The 24749-nt window shown below is 40.9% G+C and overlaps 1 long non-coding RNA gene across 2 annotated transcripts in view; it reads left to right on the top strand.

The window, feature by feature from the left end:
* Window positions 1-22086, top strand: part of LOC103876030 — a 60993-nt gene extending 38907 nt beyond the window's left edge. The window contains exon 3 of one of the 2 annotated variants that reach the window (XR_635083.4): window positions 21631-22086. This is a non-coding gene — a long non-coding RNA (uncharacterized LOC103876030). Of the gene's footprint in view, window positions 1-18546; window positions 18629-21630 lie in introns of those variants that run through there. The other variant, XR_001892952.3, reaches the window with a different exon arrangement.
* Window positions 22087-24749: the final 2663 nt, after the last annotated feature.

Raw genomic sequence — 24749 nt, 5'->3', positions numbered from 1 at the left:
CAGTTTTGCAGAACCAAAACAAAGCTATCTACTTTTCTACTCCTCTCTCTCCCCTACCAGTCAGCCCCCTTACCTGCTTCCTCACTAAACCTTCCTCTTTTTGGTAAATTGCACTGTCATATTCTCAATTGCTCAGGTACAAAACTTAGAGCTTATTCTGATTTTTCCCTCACCCTAAAATCTTGCATTGAGTCCAGCCAAGTATGTTGCTGACTCTACCTCCAAAATATAACCACAACCCTACATCTCATCACCCAAGTTGAAACCATGATGTCCGGCCTCATTTTTGCAGCAACCTCCCAATGAGTCCCCCTGCCTCCACTCTTACCCTTGCACAGTCCATTCTCCACACAGTAGCTAGAGCAGAGATTAGACTCCTTAACTTCTTCTGGGTACTGCCAATGGTTTAGCATTAACCTGACAGTGGCATCTCATTGTGGTTTTGATTTGCATTTTCCTAAGGATTAGTGATGAATCTCTCTTTATGTGCTTATTGGCTATCTGTGCGTCTTCCTTGCAGAAATGTCTATTCAAGTCCTCCAATTAAGTAAATTAATTACAGTCCATTAAAGTAATTAAGGTCCATTTTTTAATTGAGTTGTTTGTTTGTGTTGTTGAGATGTAGGAGCTCTTTATATATTCTGGACTTTGACACCTCACCAGATACATGATTTGTGATTATTTTCTCCCACTCGATGGGCTGCCTTTTTCACTCTGTGATAATATCGTTTGCTGTTGTACAAGTTTTCTATTTTGATGAAAAACAATTTATTTCTTATTTTGTTACCTGTGCTTTTGATGTAATATGCAAAAAATCATTACCCAATCCATGTCATGAGGTTTTTTGCCTATGTTTTCTCCTAGGAGTTTATTAGTTTGGGGTCCTACATTTAGGTCTTTAATTCATTTTGAGTTGATTTTTGTGTGTGATCTTAGATAAGGATTCAACTTCATTCTTTTGCACATGGATATCTGGTTTTCCCAGCACCATTTTTTGAAATCTGCTCTTTCCCCCATTGAATTATCTTAGGACCCTTGTCAAAAATTATTTGGTCATACACGCAAGAAATTATTTCTAGACTTCCTATTCTATTTCACTGTCTTTATGTCAGTAACCTAGTATTGATTATTGTTGCCTTGTAGTAAGTTTTAAAATCAGGAAGTGGGAGCCCTCCATATTTGTTCTTTTTCAAGATTGTTTTGTCTATTTGGGGTCCCTTCACATTCCATATGAATTTTAGGATGGGCTTTTCTATTTCTGCCGAAAGTATCACTGAAATTTTTATAGAAGCTGCAATGAATCTGTAGATTGCTTTTGATGGTACTGCCATCTTAACAATAATCAAGTCCTTTCATCCATGAACATGAATGACTTTCTATTTAGCCAAGCCTTCTTTAGTTTTGGTTTTTTTTTTTTTTTTTTTCCAGCAGTGTTTGGTACTTATGTACAAGTCTTTCTCCTCATTGGTTACGTTTATTCTTAAGTATTGTATTATTTTTTACGCTATTAGAAAGACAATTGTTTTCTTAATTTCACTGTTGGTATAAAGAAATTCAATTGATTTTTTTGTGCATTTACTTTGTATCCTGAAACTATGCTGAATTCATTTATTAGTTCAACAGTTTGGATTTCTTAAATGAAATCTTTAGGGTTTTCTAGATATAGGATTATGTCCTCTGTGAATGGGGTAATTTTACTTCCTTTCTAGTTGGTACTGTTTTTATCCTCACTTTATAAATTATAAACTGAGTATATCAGATAAGAATGCATTCAGGCTGTAAATAACAAAATTTACTGGGGCTTGACAAATGAATTGTTTATTTTTCTCACTGAATAAGGAGTCCAAAGTCCAGAGCTGATGCAGAACCTGCACTATACAATTAAACTACTGGACTCTAAAACGAACAGCAACAACAAACAACTACCAGGCTCCTTCTGTTTTCCCTCCCTGCCTTCTTAGCATGTTGACTTCCCTTTCAAAGCCACAAAGTGGTTGCTGCCCCTCCAGGATCATGTCTGCATCTAGGCAGAAGAACAAGGAAGGATTTTCTCCTCCTAAGGATCTGCCTTATATTTGGTATAGATTATGTTTCCAACTTAACTCAGCTGACTTGCCTTTCCATCTCTCTGGTCATAGCTGGGTTGCAAGCCCACCTTTAGACTAATCCCTGACCAAAAGCAGTAAGATTTCTATGAGTATTTTTAACCAATCATGATTCATATTCTGGGACTGGGATAGGGTATAGGAATACCAAAGGTCAAGGGACATCACACTAATATCTGAACAGATCTATGTTCTGTTAGCACCAAAGAGGGAAGAAATGGCTTTTGGCAGGTGATATCAGTGGAGCTGAGGCACAGAGAGGTCAAGTGATAGAGCCAAAATTCAAATTCAGATGGTTTAAAGCCTGCTCTCCTAACCAGATCAATAGAGGAACAGAAGGTTCTGTGCTCAATAAGCCAAACTGAGTTAATGATTGAGTAGCACTTGTTATCTTAGGACACTAACGAGACTAGGGATACCAAAAGGCAGAGATATCAGAATCCCCTGGAGGCCTTCTTTTAAACTATGGCCTCTCCCCAGAAAGTTTGCCGTGATCCCCAAGTATATGTGTGGTTCACGGCCTACCCTCGTTGGAATCAATGTGGTCTGAGTCACTGTTAACAATGGCTTTGTTGAATTTGGCAGGAGGGAGGGGACTAAGAACCACTCTGATAAGAAATATTCAACCTACAAAGAATTCAGTTTTATGTCTTTTAACTGGTTTTGGGCGATTTGCTTTTTTCATTTTGTATTCTGATACTATTTCTTTAAAAAAAATTATGAGTCTTTGTTAAATCAAGTGGAAAAGGAATTTGTCTCTACTGAGTCTCAATACTTACGAAGATGTTTTGAAGAAGCAAATGTCTAAATATTAACCATTTTAAGTCCTTTTCTGGAGCAAGACAAATAACTAGTGTGCATGCGTGTATGTGTGTGTGTAATTGTTTCTGCATTTAGGATTGCTGAATTGAGATTTAGTTCATGCAGTTCAATTCAACAAACATTTACTAAGTGCCACACTCTATACTGGTTACAAAAATGAGTAGTTTTGCAAAAAAGTTCAGGAAAATCTGTTAAGTCCTTAAATTTGTTTGCAAAATTCCAGGATATTTGCTTAAATGATACATATATCAGTAAAGAGGGTCTTCTTAACCTTCATCAGATTCTTAAGTGTGTCTGTGACACACAAAAGGTTGACCCACTGATCAGAATGGTCAGTCCCCATAGGTGGGATGTGGCCACAGTAGACCTTAGGCAGCAACGAGATGCATTACAAAGTGGGTGGCATTACTTTGTTTCCAGGAGAAACTTCCCCAGGGATGAAGGAAATTTCTAGTCACTGGACATAGAAAAGAACATAGTTCATCCCCCAGAGAGAAAAGGCTAGTGTGAGTTCAGCCACACGAGTCATGACTTACCTCTGCCAGTCAGACCAAACACGCAGGGTGGGTGAGGGTGGAAGGCTAGAGTTGGATAGTTCCAGTGGTGTCGAGGGAGTCACTCAGGCTTAACAAATGTTCATTTGGGGAAACAACAGAAATTCTGTTCTCTACTTGCTGTGCAAATGGGAGCATTTTATGTGTTATCAGGCCTGGTGAGCACTGACTTAGGAGCTGAGGCCATGGTTTGGAAATCTTAGGTAGAGCACACCCTTGGATTGCTCTACCTATTTCCAACCCATGGATTTTTAGTGGTGGTTGGCTCGTAGTATGGGGATATGCACAGAAAAATCTAATAACTTAATTATGGATAAGGGTTACTGTAATTTAGTTATTTGATTTTTCTATGCATCTCGCCATACTACATACTACATACTCCAAGGATTAAGAGTAAGGAAGAGACCAGCTGAGCATGCAGAGAAGTTTGGTGTAGAAGGGATAGGAGTTGATGAACTTAGCTTTGTGAGTGAAGTGAGACTTCCTGCACGCCCTGACCATGCAGGTTTATATAGCCATTTAATCACCAGAAGCAGCAGTGAAGAAGAGACGGCTGTCAGCAGAGTACAATGGATAAGGCAGCACAGTGTGTTGATTACCCACATGAACTCTGGCGCTGGATAGCATGGGTTCAAATTCTGACTCTGCCCCCTAGTGGCTGTTTAACATTAGGTAAGTTATTTAACAACTGTGCCCCGGTTTCCTTATTTGTAAAATGAGAGTGTAACGGTACAGTCATGCATCACCTAACGATGGATATTCATTCTAATAAATGCACCACTGGGTAGTTTTATCATTGTGTGAACATAATAGAGTTCACTTACACAAACCTAGATAGTATAGTCTCCTACACACCTAGGCTGTATGGTAGAGCCTGTTGCTCCTAGACTACAAATCTGTACAGCATGTGACTGTACTGAATACTGTAGGCAATTGTAACACAATGGTAAGTATTAGGTTGGTGCGAAAGTAATTGCGGTTTTTGCCATCGAAAGTGATGGCCAAAACCGCAATTACTTTTGCACCAACCTAATATTTGTGTATCTAAACATATCTAAACATAGAAAAGGTATAGTAAAAATACGATATCATAATATTATGAGACCACTGTCATACTTGCAGTTAGTTGTTGACGAAAACAATGTTATGCAGTACATAACTGAATTTAGCCCATAGGATGTGGGCTAAATAGGTTGTGATGATTAAACGGATTAATCTTCAAAAAGAGCCGGGAACGGTGTCTGACACAGGGTAAGCATTCTAAATCAAAATCATGATTAAGGCAGGGTTGAGAACTACCAGAAAGTCAAGGAGGTGAGGGGATTTAGGTAGATTTAGTGAATTCATTGATGCACCATATGAGCCAAGGTGGAAAAGGAAGAAGATAAAATGAAGCCAGAAGGGGTGACAGGCTTAGAAGATAAGGAGGAGTCAAGAAGGAGAAAGAAAGGGGAAGAATGATTTTAATGGACATAAGATCATGAAAAAGGTAGACTAATAAGACGCCTTTAATTTTTTTTTTATTTTTTAATTTTTGTGGGTACATACTAGGCGCATGATATGATGCTCTGATACAAGAAGAAGTTCACAATTTTGACTTCCAGATGTGGCCCATTTGGAGAAATGGCAAAATGTGATTAGGCAAGTGGAGGCAGCCACATGGATAGGAGGGGAATGTTACTGGAGCAGAGAGCCGGGGTCAAGAACCTGGGAGGGCAGCAGTGTTAGGTGACTGATCTAAGGAATGTTGAAGTCCCAGAGACAGTACAAGCAGGGGAACAAGCCAAGTGCCAAGGCCCTGTAGTCCAGCTTGCTTTCCCACACATGCATGCCCTCTGCCCTTTCCTTATCTCTAAGGCAGCTCAGGCTCAAACAGGTGGTAGTTTAATAGTATATGGACTTTGGGGTCAGTACTGTTAGTCCTGACAGCCTGCTGTTTACTCACTGCTAACATTAAGTTCTTCAGGACTCTATTTTATCACTTGTAAAATGGGACTCAATATCTGCCTAACAGAGTTTTCAGAATTAAATGAAATAATGTGTGTGAAGCACTTGGTGAATGCGCAGTCAGTGCTGAGAAAGCAGCCTTGAACATCCTGGCACTGGGCAGATGCTCACAGCCAGGCCGTGTTCTCCTACTGGATAGAAACAATATTACAGGATCTCAGTGTCAGCCAAGGCCACTCTGAGATCATGATAAAGTGAGACAAAACATGGTCACCCATAAAATATTAAACATTCCCCTCTCCAGGCCGAAATGAGTGACTGCTACTTCTTTGCCAATTATAGTTTTTTCCCTGCTCCAGTCTGTCCTACCTAGAGAGAATATTTTTTGAGATGCCCAGTTGAAGGACTGCCCCCCACTTTGTAACAATACCCATTCTAGAGTGGGCCCCTGCTTCATTAGACTCACCCCTAAATTACGCAAGCATGCCCCAATCCTGTAATAAGTCCCTTCTGACAACCTCACACTGAGAAGTTCCATGGTTTTCTAAGGTATGAGTTCTCCCTCAATGAAGTGAGCAGGGAACCCAGCTTATTCAAGCACAGGTGTTTCCTGTTGGTCTTGGCTGAAGAACATCGAAATGCTCAGTTAGACATAATTATTATCTTGGGAGTTCATTTCTCTTCCTCTTCTGATGTTGAAACATGTTTACAAAACATGAACATTGAATTTCCCATTGGTGTTAAATTGGAAAATCCAGGCCGGGCGTGGTGGCTCACGCCTGTAATCCCGGCACTTTGGGAGGCTGAGGTGGACAGATCACAAGGTCAGGAGATCGAGACCATCCTGGCTAACATGGTGAAACCCTGCCTCTACTAAAAAATAAATAAATAAATAAATAGGAAAATCCAAAATTAGCCTATATTAAACTAATGACATTATGAGTTGGCTTCATGAAAAACAGAATAATCTTGGTAGTATTTTTTTTTCTTCTTTAGAGACAGAGTCTAGCTCTGTCTCCCAAGCTGGAGTGCAATGGCATGATCATGGCCCACTGCAGCCTTGAACTCCTGGGCTCGAGTGGTCCTCCTGCCTCAGACTCCTGAATAGCTAGGATCACAGGTGCATGCCACCATACCCAGGGTTTTTTGTTTTTGTTTTTATTTTTTGTTTTGTAGAGATGAGGTCTCATTATGTTGTCCAGGCTGGTCTCAGACTCCTGACCTCAAGCAATCCTCCTGCCTCAGCCTCCCAAAGTGCTGTGATTACAGGTGTGAACCACTGCACCCAGCCCTTGGTGGTATGTTTAATCTCCTCTGGGATCACTGAGTGCTGGCTAAAAAGGAATATCAAGGTGTTACAGAATACCTTTTCCTTTATCTAGAATTTTCTGCACAGTAAGTACAGTGTTGTTATTTGTCTCATAATCACTTGGCCCTTGTTAGCTCAGCATGTCCCAGATTTGATATAATACAAAGTTTTAGTCTTGTTTTTATAAACACTCACTCCTGATCCAAGTACAGTGAAAGTCACATAGGGCTGGAGGGACATGTTGGTCCCTAGGAGTAGGAAGAGAGGCAGTGACTATGTGGTGTTATGAGGGGGCATCTGGAGCAACTATTTATGAACTGCTACCAGGCCCCCTTTTCCCTCTCATCATATCCACTAGAAGATTGTTAAGGGTTCTTTTTTATTCTAAAATTCCAGCAGCCTGATACTGTATTTTAAGACCCTTGCTCTAACAGGCTTCCATTCTATTTTCCTTTGCCCTACAACATGGAATAAATTCAGCAAATCTTTTCTGAGCACCTACTATACACGAGGGACAGTACTGGGCACTGTGGAGACTATAATGATGAGTAAGACATGTCCTCGCCCTGAAAGAGCTGGAGACTAGACAGATTAGGGTGACATCAGGATACAAATGAACAGGTTCATGCAGGATGTGGAAATGAGTTTGGGAGGGAGGTGCCTGGGTAGAAGGAACTTGAGGGAGGGAAGTTGCCATTTAAGGATTGCCAGCTGCTTCTCTATTTGGAAACAGTAAATCATCTTGTTGCAAATATTCTCTATTCTAGAAAGACTTACGTAGGTGGGTCCTCTTAGTGGTGTAAATAAAAGGAAAGATGGCAGCTATTGTTCTGGGGGAGGGTGTAACAGAACTCTGTTCTGACAAAGGCTGCCCTTTGGAGGATCAGGAGTATGCAAAGCCGTTAAAGAATAATGCTTTAAATATATCACATATATTTAAATATATCATGACCCTCATACAAATGTAAGACGCACATTTCTCAAAATTTTATTTAACTAATTAATGAGGGAACCAGTAAGATGTTGCGATCAGTTCAAAGGCAAATTCAAAGTACCACACTTATATAGGTCAACCATGAATGCTAAAATGAATTTACAAATAGATGCAAAACTGGCTTCTTTTGTAAAGAAGGGGAATCAATTGTCCTTACACAGATTTTACATTTACATTCCTATCAGTTGTCTACAAATCAGAATTATAAAATTGTTCAAAGGTAATGAAAGTCGCAGAGGTCCCATAGAATCAGATAATCCAGAAAGGTATGCTAGATAAAGATAAAGACAGTCAGTCATCTTTCGGTTCATTTTAAAGTCTTAAACAATTTTTCCTTGCAAATCTCTTTGGGACACTGATATTGTCCTAATAGAATTCTACTGAGAGAGAAAGGCATTAAGAGCCCCAAAAGGAAGTCTCCATGAGGGAAGAGGTGAGCCAGGCTCCGCACTAGCATCCAGAGGGCTGGTCCTGGCATGTGGCCAAAGCTGTCCCTCTACTCCTAAGCCTGGTAGCATGGTGGACATGCTGCAGGGACCATGACAGAGTATCTGAGTGCAAGCCCAGGACTTGGAATGTTGGAGACCAAACAAGAGGCCTGTGCACTTACCTTGGCTGGCAAGGGCATCACTACGGCAGTGGAAAAGAACCCAGTGACGGTACCACATGGATTTTCAGTGGTGGTGCTAGTAGTAGCTGAAAATTGAATCCCTAAAAGACCAGTTAGATCTTCTAGTTCTTCACCTTTATGGGGTATTTGGAAGTGGTCCCCTGGAGTTTGAACTTTCAGGGGAAGCAGAATTCTGAGAAACCTCATTTTTTAAAAAGCAGGTAGGGAATTGAGTTTGGCAATTTCTTATACAAGAATTTTAAGAGAGTGGTGGTTATAGAAGCAAGACTGTAAATGGTTGAAGAATGAGTGGGAGGTTAAAAAATGATGGCAATGAGTGAAAGTAATAATAATAATACAGCGAATTCCATTTTCTATCTGTTTAAAACAATTAGAACTGGTTATCGTTTAGTTAATTGAAAAAATAGCTAGAGCATGGAATCGTAAGAAAATCTCATAAATAATTTTAGGCACATTTAGATTTAAAACACATAACTGTATGTACAGCCATCAGTCAATTGATATTCTACAGACAAAGCCTTTTATTTGAGTATAAGTCTGTGATTAGAATTCTGTGTTACGTTTCTTGAACAAACCACACTAATAAATTATTTTGTGTGAAGACTCTCCCTAGAGCTTTATAATTTTCCTCAATCATTTATAAAGTTTTGCCAATATCTAATTTTGTAGCAATTCTTTTTAGCAATTCACTTTTATGAAGTCTTTTGAAAACATTCACAAAGCATTCGAAAGAAGTTTCACAAAAAGCACTTTTGCAGTTACAGGTCATTGGTTTAGTATTATGTGATTATAACAACAAGCACAGCACAAATAAACAGGTTTTGGGCCAATTGCAATTCAAAGGGCAGGAACTGACATGTCCAGATACTTAGCATGCCATGGGCATGTCAAAAGTGGCTGTATATTTTAAGAGGGAATGGAGAATGGGGTTGAATTAGATGGATGGGTTAGGTAGAAGGTAGTTAAGAGAGCTTCTGTGCAACAGAAAACATTGATTGTATCCTTAATTGGTCTAACCATTCAAGTGTTGCTTTAGCCTAATCTCAATTCATCTTTTCAGCAACCAATGAAGTGAACACTATTATTATCTTCATTTTAGAAATGAGATGATGAAAGCAGAAAAAGGCTAAATCATTCATCCAGAGACACACCAAGCTAATAAGTACAAGTAACAGAATTTAAACACAAAGCTAGTGTCTTTAACAGCTTCTGCACAAAATTCTCTTTTGGGAATTTTGAGGGTGAACAGGAGCAGGTATGAAAGGGGATAGCCTCAGGAGTGTACTTTATACCAACCGTTTTGTCTCTTGGGAATAGCACTCTGATTTGCTTTGGGATAACACCCCTCTCTTGCTCTGGGGTCTACATTAAATAGAATTCATCACCCACCCAAGCTCCAGGAGAAAACACATGACCCAGAAATGGCCACTGAGAGCACTTTATTCCCCTAACCACAGTGACTGCCTGAGAGGTGAGCACATGGTTCAATTTTGGCCAATGAGAGCCAGGCCTAGGATTCTTCCTAGTAACGTTGGGAAAGAAAAGTCCTTTTGTATCCCTATTCTCCTACCCATCTCACCTCCCAGGATCACTAGCTAGGGACCATGAAATCCTGTCTGAACATGAAGCTAACAAAGGAAAGCAGGGACTAGAGGTGGAAAGAAGACCAGTAACATACCAGTTTTTCAGCTTCTGGTTCCAACCAGCTCCAGTTCCAGTCTGGAACTCTACCAGACCAGTTCCTCATAATGTACAAAACTGAGGTTAAAATCCAGTTTCTATTCTTAAGGTGCAGGTAGCTGAAGTCAGGTCTCATGTATATGTCAAACTCACAGCAAACAAACAAAAAAAAATTTAATGTATTTTCTGGCCCAGCGCAGTGGCTCACGCGTGTAGTTCCGACACTTTGGAAAGCTGAGGCAGGTGGATCACTTGAGTCCAGGAGTTCGAGACCAGCCTGGGCAACATAGCAAGACCCTGTCTTTACAAAAAATACAAAAATTATCAGGGCGTGGTGGTATGCACTTGTAGTACCAGCTGCTTGGGAGGCTGAGGCAGGAGGATCACTTGAGCCCAGGAAGTCGAGGCTGCAGTGAGCTGAGATCACACTGCTGACTTACTAGAACTGAATCAAAAGAAAAGCCCCACCTCTCCACACCCAAGTAACAAAAGGATCAGAGGCTACTGTCTTTGCACTGCATGGTAGATGAAAAATGAAAAGTACCTCCAATTGGTCCCTTCCCACAACCAATCAGACTACCCAATTCTTCATGTGTAACTTTGTAATTTCACCTCAGCCTCTGATTGGTCACCTCCCGTGACCAATCAGTTTGGTCATGGGCCACTCTTTCATTCACATAGGGTGTAACCAAGTAACCAATGGGAAACCTGTAGAGAATATTTAAACCCCAGAAAATTCTGTGACCAGCCTCTTCAGCCGCTTGCTGGAGCAGGCTCCCACTCCATGGAATGTACTTTTGTTTCAGTAAATCTGTGCTTCCGTTGCTTCATTCTTTCATTGTGCTTTGTTTGTGTGTTTTGTCCAGTTCTTCATTCCAAACACCAAGAACCTGGACAACTCGTAGTCAAGACCCTCCACCGATAACAACTGCACTCCCCCCAGGCAACAGATTGAGACCCTGTCAGGAAAAATATATATATATATATTTTTCTACTGCAATGTGCTGTGTCTATTTGTCTATACTTACCTCCCTTTTTTTATTAGACTTCTCATTGTTCCTCTTTTACTCCTCTGACCCACTACGAATGGCTAATTAAAATGTTTTTCCCAGTCTAGAAATAGACTTCCTGTCTAAGACTACAGAAAGACATGCATGTAGAAAAGCACAAGCATTTTAGCCGTGAACCCCTTTTCAGAATGAAATCTTACCTAGAATTCTAAGATACTAAATTGTGGTTTTTCAGGTTGAAGTTGGTGCAGAGGACCTGAGAAGCACAAACCAACTCCAGCTGTGGCAACTCTGTTTGTTATCTGACAAACTCTCAGATGTATAGTATAGGATGGTGGCTCTTGACAAAGCACAGAATAGAATTTTGACAAGCCTAATGATTTGTGAAAACTGTTTGTCAAATCTTGTCATATACTGTGAGGATCCATCAAAATGACAATCTGCACGCCCTACCAACATGACTAATTCCTTAAAACAATCAGAAAACTCATTACTTTGAAAGAAAGAAGAAAATGTAGAAAGATATGTTTAGCATCCTCTCTTAACAATTATGTGGCTTATAAAACAGACAATAGATATTGAACCAATATTGCGATTTAATTAGGGCAATAGTTTCAAAATGACTCTATCAGAAACTAGAGAAGGGAATATCTTTGGAGAGCCTGAGCCTGTGTTTCAACCACTGCAGCAGCAGAGCAACTAAGAGAAGAATAATAAACAGCTGTGATATTTAAGGGTGGACACTTTTAAGCAGTAAAAAAACAAAAAGTATCATTATTACCATCATCATCATCATCATCATCATCAAATCTAACACTTTGAGCACGGAGCCTGTGTTGGGCACCGTGCTAAATAAGCTGTGTGCACCCCCTCATTTTATCCTGACAGCCCTCTGAGGGCGATACTGATACTATCTCTGAGAGATTAAGTGGCTTGCTCAGAGTCACATAGCTGATAAGTGGCAAAGCTGGGGCCAGACCTCAAGTCAATCTGTCTCCAAAGTTCTTTAATACAACTGAAGCTTATAAGTATCGGAATGTGCGGAGCCCAGATATCCCAAGCACAGATCCATAGCCAGGGGTTCCAGTACTCCCTGGAATTTGGTCTCCCCCTTCCCACTTCACTCACTGAAAAAGGATGACTACAGATGTGAACTTTCACAAGTCTGGGATTCATGACACCTTATGTGGAATCGATTAGTTCAAAGACCTCGAGCAGGGAGTCTCTCCTTTATTTTCTCAGTAGGTCTGTGAGTTAAGGAGAGGAAGGTTTTATTATTGCTGACGTCCATCCTAAATAAGAAAAAACAGGCACAGAAGATGGTGAAACTTTTCAGGGTCATACAGGGAATCCTTGTGACAGCAAGTCTTTCTGTAATAAACTATTGGCTTGCATGCTAGAAAGGACTTGTGGCCCCAGAAGCAAAGCCTAGACCCTGGCCTTCCTCCTTCTCACCTTCCTGCTAAAGTCAGGGGCCTGAATGGGACCTTAAAAACAGGATCAAAATAGCTAATATTTATTAAGTTTTACTCTGTGCTTTATGTACGTTACATCATTCATACCTCTCTGAAACCTTCTGCAGTAGGCACTATATCCTCCAGGTAAGAAGAAAGGAAAATAGAGATTCAGCATGGTTAAGAAACTTGCTCAGGATGACACAGCTAGTTGGAAACAGAGCTGGAATTTGAATTTGGCCAGTCTTGCTTCTAATTTATACTCTTAATCTGGCACAAATCAGCCATGTCCAATGTAGAAAAGGATTATATTTTAATTTGTTTGTTTACTTAGAATTGGAACATGTTTTCTCTTAGAAACAATTTTTAAGTGGTAGGGCTCCCAGATCAGCCCACAGAGGCCTATTTATGCCTTGATGTTGTTCAAATTCACCTATTTGCAGAAAAAAGAGCAGGAACAAGATGTTTCAATGATGATAATGAAAGTAAATACGAAAGCAAATACAATGAATAAGGAACATTTAAAAAGTCTTAAATATCTATGTTGGGAAAATCAAAATCACTAGAAGAGGTAAATGAAAATTTTGGGAAAGCTTCTGAACATTTCTCCCAACCAATTTCAAGTACTTTAGAGGTGATTACTACTGGCCATTTGTTATGAATTTCCTATTTTCTGATCCAGATGCAATAGCATTAGTCATACACTCATCAAAAATACAAAGGCTGTTGTCTTTCAGTTTTGCACCCGAAAAGAGAGGTGTGTGATATAAAGAAAATGCATGAACTTTGAAACCCAGCAGACAGGGATTAAAAACCAAACTTCTGGCAAATAGAGAAGCAATTAGAAAATCTCAGTCCCACTTGAGCAGGTCTTAAGTGAGTCTGTAAGTGGAAAGCTGTAACGTTTGGGTTGTCTGGTCATTCCTCTGAACAGAATAGGGCATAAGACCTCAGGTATCATACGTAGAAATAGTTTGAAGAATTGGGGTGACTAAGTCAAAAGGCTAAAATTATGAAAGATTAAAATGTATCATGAGAAACAAAACATTGAAATGTGTTAGGAGAAATTGCATGTACAAAAATCAACTCTGGTTCCAGGCTTGAAAGAAATCGTTCTACGAACAAAGTAGGTATACTAATGAATGCCCAGAGGAGACCCACTGAACTGGTAGCTTTTCAAGATATCCCTCGCTGCAATCAGGCCATAGGAGTGTAGGATAAGAAGAGACTGTAAAAAGTAAACCAGTACATTTCTTGGTTCTGGCTCAAACTGCCCTTACTTCAAACCAGAAACCAAACCTTGGTCCTTTACTTAAAAATACCCAGATGATATTGCAAAACCTTTCTCAAGAACAACTGTTAGAAAGTGACGTTCTTTTGAAAACTCAATAACCATCAACTTTGGTTAAATATTTTGCCTTCTCTTAGTTTATACTCTTGCCAATTGGACCTTTGGTAATGTTGACGGAAAGATTGATTGACTTTAAAATCCAAATCAAATTCTGAATCCTAACATTCTAGAGCCAACCAAATGCAGCTATTATCCATCCTTTCTTCATGCCAAAAAGTGTTTTTAATACAAGGTTTTTCTCAGTATCTCAATAATATCTCAGCAGAAAAAAAGAAAAACCTGTAAAATTTCAATATCTTTTGTATGAAAGGTCACTTTTTTTTTTTTTTTTTTTTTTTTTTGAGACGGAGTCTCGCTCTGCCGCCCAGGCTCGAGTGCAGTGGCCGGATCTCAGCTCACTGCAAGCTCCGCCTCCCGGGTTCACGCCATTCTCCTGCCTCAGCCTCCCAAGTAGCTGGGACTACAGGCGCCCGCCATCTCGCCCGGCTAGTTTTTTTTTGTATTTTTTAGTAGAGACGGGGTTTCACCGTGTTCGCCAGGATGGTCTTGATCTCCTGACCTCGTGATCCACCCGTCTCGGCCTCCCAAAGTGCTGGGATTACAGGCTTGAGCCACCGCGCCCGGCCGAAAGGTCACTTTTTTAAAAAAAAAAAAAAAGGTATTATTTTTCCATTTGAAAAATAAGCACACTGGTCAATCAACAGTTTATATGTGGTCCTTTTAGAGATTTTGCAATACAATGAAGATTTTCTCTTTTGACAACATTTTTCTTTCCATAAAACAATTATTGTTCAGGGGCAGATTTCATTGTTTTAGCAGTGGAGTGAGCCACAGCCGCATCTGAGAAGAGAACTTGAAGGTCCTTCAGGCATCTGAGATAAACAGCTCCCTTGGAAACCTACAGCACCTTCTGTTTCCTCATCTCCATTGCTAGGAGAGGAGAGTCACTCTCCCACTAGTGGAAAAGCTTGACTTGGGTCTTGCTTATAGGACCAAATCATAGCCTAAGAGCAGAGAGAGCCAGGAAGCCATCTAACAGCTAGAATTTCTCTCTTGTATTACTTTCTCGAAAGTTTCTTAAAGCCCTGGGAGTGCCAATCTATATCCTGTTGATATTGTGTATGCTCAATAACGGGGTGATGATCTGACATAAAAATCGGTCTTTTCCAGTGTGGTCGGTAATATGTGGCCCTCTTAGGTCTAAGTGAGCCTTGTTAAAGCTACATTCAATGAAAGCAGTCTCTTGTCTCACTACTCCAAGAACTATGTGTGTTGTGTCCTTGTGTGTACACACAAACACAGAAACACACACACAGACTCACACACATATATGTAAATTGAAACTATGTGCCAGGGTTTACTTGACACACATTTTTTAGTTGATGTTCACAGCCACCTCATAAGCTGGTGTTAATTCTTAAGCTTTAATACCGAGTCTTAAGAAAAGTTACAAATTTGCTGAAGATCTTACAGCTGGTAATGGTAAGGCTAGGATAGGAACCAGATACACCTAGATGATTGCAGTGGTTAATGTAGCAACTGTTACCAGTGTCCTGCTTACAGCCTTCACCAACTAAGCTCCAGCTGACACAGCTCCCATTGTGGGCCTTTAGGGCCTGGAGGCTCTTTTTGGAACCATGGTAAGCTATTCTAACTGACATGCTTGTGCAGAGAAGCACCAGGAAATGACCACAGCCTCTCTCCACTCCAACAGCCCTCCAAATCTCTCTCTCCTAGCCACTTGCTACTCAGGAAGAATTATTCTGAGATATGTTTTTTATGCCATTTTTCAGAACATCCCTGTAAAATTACATTTCAATTGCCCACAGCAGTGGTTGGTTTAATAATGGAGCCTTGGCTAGGCACGGTGGCTCATGCCTGTAATCCCAGCACTTTGGAAGGCCGAAGTGGGTGGATCACCTGAGGTCAGGAGTTCAAGACCAGCCTGACCAACATGGTGAAACCCCGTCTCTACTAAAAAATACAAAAATTATCTGGGCATGGTGGCAGGCGCCTGTAATCCCAGCTACTCAGGAGGCTAAGGCAGGAGAATCACTTGAACGTGGAAGGCAGAGGTTGCAGTGAGCTGAGATTGCACCATTGCACTCCAGGCTGGGGCGACAGAGCAAGACTCCATCTCAAAAATAATAATAATAATAATAAAATTTAAAAAAAATAATGGAGTCTTTACTAGCTTCCTTTCCTGTGTCACGTCCCCATTTCCTACCAGTATTCCCTGCACTTCCCAAATAAACGACTTATACTCAAATTTTTGTCTCAGGGTCTGGTTTGGGAAGAATGCAAACTGAGACAGTCACACAACCCAGTTCAGATATATAGATCCATAACTATGGCTTTCCAAAGACTTCCTTTTGGGGTTTTACAAAGACCACAAAATGAAGAGTGCAATTGAACACAATAGAGAGGAGAACTATATACATTTTATTATTTAGTTAATACAATTCTATCATAAACCACCACTTGGTGGGGTCTGACTATCATTTTCCCATTCCCTCCTCACAAAGGAAGTGCAACCCTAAGAAAAGAACCCTAAGGAAAGGATTGGTCAAGATAAGTCTTTTTCTTCTGATCTTTGGGCTGGAATGATTTGTTTTGCTGATGTTCTGTGTCTACCACTCTGATATGCTGGGATGGGACTTCCTGCATGGGGCTACTTATTCCAGATCTCTGCTCCATGGATTTTTCAAGCTTTAATTTATAGGGTTTTTAAAATAGAATTGATTTTTTAGAGTAGCTTTCGCTTCACAGCAAAATTGAATAGATACTACAAAGAGCTCCCATATAGTCTCTGCCCCCCACAACACAGCCTCCCACACTGTCAACACCCCCACATGGGAGTGGCTACATTTGTTACAATGGACGAGCCTACATCGTCATCTCATTATTGCCTAAAGTCCATAGTTGACACTCTTGGTGTTGTACATTCTGTGAGTATTGGCAAATGTATAACGACATGTACCTACCATTAGAGTATCTTACAGGACAATTTGGATTCCCTAAAATTTCTCTGGGTTCTGCTCTTCATTCCTCCCTCCTCGCAACCCTTGGCAACCACTGGTACTTTCACTCTCTTCACAGTTCTGCCATTTCTAGATGTCACATAGGTGGAACCATACAGTATGTAGCCTTTTTCAGATGGGCTTTTTCACTTTATAATATTTTTTGAAGTTTCCTCCATATCTATTCATGGCTGGATGGTTCATTTCTTTCCAGCACTGAATTATAGTTCATTGTCTAAATGTACCCTAGTTTATCCGTTTGCCTACTGAAAGACACCTCAGTTGCTTCCAAGTTTTGTCAATTATTATTAAAGCTGCTATTAACATCCATGTGCAGGTTTTTGTGTGGATATAAGTTTTTAATTCATTTGGGTCAATACCAAGGAGCACAATTGCTGGATCATATGGTAAGAGTATACATAGTTTTGTAAGAAACAGCCAAACTGTCTTCAAAAATGGCTGTACCATTTTGCATTCCCACCAGCAATGGATGAGAGTTCCTGTTGTTCTACATCCTTCCCACCATTTTGTGTTGTGCGCATTTTGGATTTTGGCCATTCTGATAGGTGTGTAGTGATATCTTCTTGTTGTTCATATTTCGGCACCATTTTTTACATCACTTACATTGCTGAGGAAGGCTAGCCCTACAAAGTGTCAACGATGTACTACTTATCCCAGAGGGGGGTTATCCAACATCTCTCTCTGTTTGCTTGAGGACACAGCTCTGGCAGTTCCCCTGTGGAGGGGAAGGGATCCAATTCTATTACTTTTGGGAAACAGTGTCACTTCCTGGTGGGACTCATGAAAAGTCCTTCTCTGCGAGCTGGTTCCGTAACACTTCCAGGTAACGTCACTGGCTACTGCCTGGGACCACAGGAGTTACTGTTCAGGGCTTTCTTACCCATTTCATTTTCAGTCCCTTTCTTGCTAAGCACACCATGAAGGCCAGTGGTTTTCAATCTCATTTGTCTTGGTCATTTGACAAATAATCAAGTTTTCTAATGATTTACACTTTATTCTTAAGTTTAAAAGATGATTGCCTCAACTTCATCTTTCAATTGTTTTCCAGCCAGCTTTAGTAAGAGGGAAAGGGAGGGAGTAAAGCCAAATGGTAACCATAGGTACCAAGGGTGTTTCATGGGGAGAATTCTGAGAACCTCTGAGGCAGGCTCTTGTCTTACTGGGCAATGCTCGCTTTGGAAAAGCCATATGAGTGAAGAGGTGACAAGGCTGAATGCAGAGGCTTAAAGTTTTACAAACAATGACCTAATAGCAATGATTTTTTTTTTTTTTTTGAGACAGAGTCTCACTCTCTCCCCCAGGCTGAAGTGCAGTGGTGCAATCATGGCTCACCGCAGCTTCTATCTCCTAGTCTCAAGTCATCCTCCCACCTCAGCCTCCTGAGTAACTGGAACTACAAGCGCACACCACCACACCCAGCTAATTTTTTGTATTTTGTGTACAGACAGGGTTTCATCATGTTGCCCAGGCTGATCTCCAACTCCTGGGCTCAAGCGATCCTCCCACCTCCGTCTCCCAAAGTGCTGGAATTACAGGCCTGAGCCACCATGCCCACCTGCTAGCCACTATTCTAAGAGCTTTGTATGTATGATTGCATTTAGTACTCAAAACAATAACAAGTACTTTTACTATCACCTCCATTTTGCAGACAGTTTAAAGAACTTACCCGTAGCTCCAATGGCACAATCAGTTAATATATGGTGCTCTTAGGAACTTACCAGACATCACAGAGCTGTGGACTGAATCTAGCCAGACTGATCCAGGTTCTGTGTTCCTCAATGTGCTACATCACTTTGATGCTGAGACTCATCTGAGACTTTCTTAATGGAATTTCCTCACCCCACGCCGCCTCCTCTGTTAATAGCATGATATTATTAGGTTGGCGCAAAAGTAATTGAGACTTTTGCCATAAAAGCAATGTATCCATTCGCCTACTGAAAGACATCTTGGTTGCTTCCAAGTTTTGTTAATTATAATTAAAGCTGTTATTAACATCCATGCACAGGTTTTTGTGTGGACATAAGTTTTTAATTCATTTGGGTCAATACCAAGGAGCACAGTTACTGGATCATATGCTAAAAGTACGTGTATTTTTGTAAGAATCAGCCAAACTGTCTTCCAAAGTGGCTGTACCATTTTGCATTCCCACCAGCAATGAATGAGAGTTCCTGTTGCTCTACATCCTTGCCAGCATTTGGTGTTGTCAGCAAACCTGCTCTCCCCTCCATTCTATTAGGTTGGTACGATTACTTTTGCAATTACTTTTGCACCAACCTAATAGGATGGAGAGGAGAGCAAGTTTCCCAATGACTGTCCTCACTCACCCATGTATTTATTCATTCATTTAACTGACAACTTCCGATCAAGCTCCAACTGTGTACTGGGTACTCTGCTCAACCTTGAGAATACAGCAAGGAATGGGACAAAGTCCCTCCTACTCTCATGAGAAGTATATCCTTCAAGTTGAAAACCAACAATAAACATATACATAAATGTGGGAACTGTGATGGTGACAAGTGGCGGGAATAGAAGAAACATACACAATAGAGAGTGTCTGAGAAGTACTTTAGATTCAGTGGGCTGAGACCTGAGTCACAAGAAAGACTTCATGAGAAGATTTAGGTTGAGAGAGCCCCGAACAGAAAGAAAGGGAGCCTACTGCATGTGTTTGGAAACAGACAATAGGGTGGCATTGTTGGAGTGAAATAAGGAGGCCTGGAGCCTGACCAGGTACATCCCTGCAGGCCATGGAGAGGACCTTGGATTCTACAGCATGTATAATGGGAACATGGGAGGGTTTGAGCATGGGAGTTAGATTATCCACATACACCATATTTTTTAAGGTTTTCATTCCTTACAGGTGCAGTGGCTCACACTTGTAATCCCAGCACTTTGGGAGGCCACAGCAGGAGGATTACTTGAGGCCAGGAGTTTGAGACCAGCCTGGGCAACATAGTGAGATCCTGCCTCTACAAAAAGATTTAGAAATTAGCCAAGTGTGGTGTGCGTGCCTGTAGTCCCAGCTACTCAGGCGGCTGAGGTAGGATGAGTGCTTGAGCCCAGCAGTTCGAGGCTGCAGTGAGCTATGACCACGCCACTACTCTCCAGCCTGGGTAACATAGCAAGACTTAGTCTTGCAAAAAGACAAAAAAAAGTTTTCATTCCCTGGTTTCACCTGTAGCAGGAGTTGTCAACTGGTTGACAGAGACCTTTCTGCCTGTGTTAGTGTTTAGTGTCTTATTCAGTTGATCTTCAAATGGGTAGCTGCCACCATATTCCTTTTCCTACTGATTCCTGGGATTCCCAGCTAGGCAGAATCTGAGTGGCCCAACTCTTGATCTGTACACTGCTCTTAGGGCCCCAGAGAGCCGCAAATAGACTGCAAAGCTGTCAGCCAGCCCCTAGGTTGTGCCCAAATTCTGTCTGGCCTGTGTGTACATCAGCATGTGGAGAGGTTGCTCCGCATCCACCAGACACCCAAAGAGATCCCTAAGCCACAGAAACATTAAATCCACTGCTCATCTGCATGAGAAAAATGTGACACGGGAGAACCCCTGACAAACAACTCTACTAGCAAATACCTGGGATCATATTGAGTCCATATAAAATGCTTACAACAATCACATAGATTTTGGAGATGAATGTTAAGTGTCCGACAAATATTTGTTAAATTAATAAATGAGAAATTATCCAGTTCCCCATCCCCTGCACGTTTCACGGTTGAGAAAACTGAAGCCCAGGCGGGTTCCATATTTCACCCAAAGCAACATATTTAGAATGTGGCAATGCTGAGTCTCAAACCAAGATCTTTCAACTTTGACAACTGAACTCTCCACTTCAGTACACATCATATTAAAGAACATATTAAGGAATATTTGCCACAAACATAAATATCTTCCTGGGATATTAGAATGCAATAATGATAATAGCTAATATATCCCTAGCACTCACAATGGGCTAGCCAACCATTGCATCCTCTCAATAACCTCATGAGGTAGGCACTATCATTATCCTCAATTTACAGCAAGGCCCCTGAGGCACAGAGTGGGTAAGTCAGTTATCCAACATCACACAGAGTGGCAGTGGCACTAGTCAAACCCAGGATCTGCATGCTCAAGGCCACACAGCCCCTCAGACTGAACTTCTTATACTGGAAACCTGGGCACAGCTCGGGTACAGGAAGACCCTGGCCAGGAGGTTGATGGGTTCTTAGCAGTCAAAAACAAAAGTTCCTAGGATGTGAAAATCCAAAACACTGAGAAAACCCTACCTGACTTGTGAAATGAAAACCCTTTCCTCAAAAATGTAAAAGCAGAGGGAATTAACAATAAAAGGATAGAGAAAAAGCATTAAGCCCGCTAGAATACAAAATCAGTGGGCAACAAGACATTTTACAAAGTGAAGGTGGCAGTTATCTATGTCTGTGAGACTTTTATGGCATTTTCTTGACAGTCACATAATGAAATTATTTCAAAATGGGCCCTTCAAGTTTATTAGCATTAAAAAAAAAAACCCAGCATTTTATTTTGCCCTTATTTTTCCTGCTGAGTGTAGCATATTTTGTATACGGACCTTGTATTTTTCTTTTGGATGTACTCCACGTTTCTCTGAGGCTCCCAAAGCAACCCCTGGAAGGTATGTGTCATAGACTCAGCTGTACTACAGATGGCTGGATAGGTTTTCTCTTCTTCCCTGGATTCTGATGAACTAGAGTTACTTTGTTTTCTTTTAGGAAGCAATGCCTTCAGAATATGTTGAGTCCAGTTTTGACGTATGATGGCTTCCACATTTATAATTTTAGTTTTGTAACAGCACTGTCCCAGTTGTTTACATTGTTATCCAAAGGCATGAAGAAAGACATCAAGACTTGGCACAGTCAACTGTAAGTTTTCTCAGGTTGTACATGTGAACTTTTATGTACATTGGAGCAAAACAGAAAACAAAGTGTAATTTGGAACCTTATATGTATGCAGTGTAGGAAATAACTATATGTCCATATGCAAAAGAGGTTTAGTAACTGAGGGAACCAAACATTCATAGGAACGAGAAAATCTGAGCTCCTTCTGTAATAATGCCCCATGACTTTGCTAGGCTACATAACTTCATAGTTTCATTTCCCCATTTGTAATAATAAACTAGGTGAGATTGCTTTTATTGTCATTATTAGAGCTGTTTTTCAGGATCTCTGGTTACGCTCCTAATGAGATTTTTAGAGATATTTTAGCAGAAATTTCATATCATGCATACATCAGTGAATTCCACAGTACAATATGTTTAACCTGTTTCTAAAAATGGGGCCCTTTGCTCATTAACCTTATGCTAGATTTGTTCTTCAGCAGGAAAAGTATCCAATATTTCAGAGGAAAAACTTGGACTACAGCAATAAATGGCCTAGCCATGTCTTACTATTGAAATTAAAAAATAACCATTGTGTTCCATTCTTTCTTTCTGGTTCCTTGGTTGCACATAGGTGGGAGGAGGCAAAGGACTTTCCCTCTCCATTTTTTCCTAATTCTTTGCTTGAATTCACATATTTGAGCCAAGAATTTCTTGCCTATAGCTGGGAATGCACCCAGCAGTTGATTTTTGGCTTGTATCTGCTTATTTCTAAGAAAGTCCTCTTTATTCACCAAGGTCCCAAACAAAAGCTGTTCTCTGTGAGGCCTTCCAAGACCGTCCACTGTGACCCTCCAGAAACTCAATCATCCCTTCCTCCATATCCAGTAATACTTTGAAACTACCACTGGTACAGCACAGAAACCTTTACCACTTTTATTTAGGGAAGAATTGTTCCTTATTTATCTTTGCATTCCCAATGCCCAGATTTATTGCATATGTATCAGTGTCAGGCATAATGCTGAGTCCTGTTATGATCAACTGAAAAGAATACAGTGAGGTTTTAGGGACCTCACTTCAATCCCTTGAATGTAATGAATATAATAAGGAGAAGTGGATGAGCTTGTGCGGCAGAGACTGATTTCAATATTCATTTTCCCTTTCCTCCATTGTAATAGAACTCCTGATTTCTGGCTGGGCACAGAGCAATGCCAAGATAAAGACTGAATTTCCCAACCTCCTTTGCAGCTAAGTATGGCCATGTGACTCAGTTCAGTCCAATGGGATATAAGTGAAAGTGTCATATGGCAGCTTCTGAAATCTTCCATAAAAGAGCTAGCAAATACCATTTACTATTTCTTCCTTGCCCCTTTCTACTTTCTGCCTTTAATGTAGATTCAATGGCTGGAGCTGAGCAGCCTTCTTGGGCCATGATGTAACCTATGGAGGCTATATGCTGGAGTTTCAGGATAGAGGGAGCCTAGATCCCTGAGGATCTCATGAAGAAAAGCTACCACATTAGCCCTAGATTGACAATTCTGGACTTTTATGTGAGAAAGAAAATCTGTGTGTTTAAGCCATGGTTATTCAGGGAGTAGGGAAGGGAGCTGTGCTACTAACAGTTGAACCTAATCTTGATACTGGATTGGATTTTTCTGCTTCTTAGACGAAGTGTTTTGTAACAACCTCAAACAAACAAACAAACAAAAAACCTTCCCTCAAAGGTTTAGATGAGGCAACTGGAATCCTTCAGCTAGAAAATAAAATTTATTAATATCACCGATTGCCCTCCCCCAATCTTGGGCAAAAATTAGTAGCTTTTGTTATTGTATTCTTATTGTATGCCAGAAATGATAGTATGCTTCACATGTATGATTTTATTTAATCCTTGTAAAAACTATATGAGGTAGGGACTTGTATCATCTTCACAGTAGAGATGCTAAGTAAACAGCTGTGAGTGATCAAAACAGGCCCAAATACAGGGCTGACTTCCCTCCTAGCGCGTGCATTAATCACTACTGGACCCTCGCTGCAGGGAGGGGCTAAGGAAAGACCCTTCCTCTGTCCACCAGGGAGCTTTACTTGCAAATTCAGTGAGCAACAATGCGGCAAATGCCAGATCATCAGGGAATGGAATTCTGCTATCAACAAGATGACCACTGTGTACACCCGCGGGAGAAGAACTGGTCTAGAAACTTGTCTGCTGACCTCTCTATAGAGAGTCAGAGGCTAGAGAAACTCACCTCTCATGAGGAAGTCAAGGAAGGGCGACGGGTGAGGAGAGAATATGGGATTTGGATCAAGTGGAGCCTTGCAGCACAGGCAGAGGTGGGGAGGTCTGCCCACAGCCTAAAATGACCTCAGCCATAGAACCAAAGTCATACATAATGACATAGGCACACAGAAACCATAGAGCCAGCTTCACATTTGAAGACTGGAGAGTGAAACACCAAAAATTCATATTTAATATGAAAAGCATTCAGGAAAAAAAGATTTATACATTTTGCTACTCTGACCTCAATGACAACCCCCAATCATAATGAAAAAGTAATTCACTCCCTTTTTGTCATCTATGGTATAAACACTCATTCATTCTGGAAATATGTATTGAGAGACCACTCCGTGCTTGGGCTGTACCAAGCAGGGACCGGGGCACACAAGGGAAGGATGTCCTCCAGCACAGTGCAGTCAGGTGCAGGTGGAAACACCTGCCTATAAAGAGATCCTTACAGTGCAAGGGGCCACGTGCCATATGGAAGTATGTAAGGGCTGGGTGAAGCTTGAATGAGAAGCATTCCACCTTGGGGTCAGAGAGGGTCTCCAAGGAAGATGATTAAGTAGGGTCTTGAGGGATGACTTTGACATCCCTCAAAACAAAAATAAAAAAAAGGGACTCATGTTGGTTAATATAGAGGAAACCCCCTCTCCCTCATAGACAGCCTACCGTGGCTCCAGGGATAGCACTATTCATGTTAGAGAATCACAATTCATGCTCATAAAAATGGCCTTAACACA

This window comes from Papio anubis, chromosome 9, assembly GCF_008728515.1.
Source record: "Papio anubis isolate 15944 chromosome 9, Panubis1.0, whole genome shotgun sequence".
Taxonomy (NCBI): Eukaryota; Metazoa; Chordata; class Mammalia; order Primates; family Cercopithecidae; genus Papio; species Papio anubis.
This window is presented reverse-complemented; position numbering and strand designations above follow the sequence as displayed.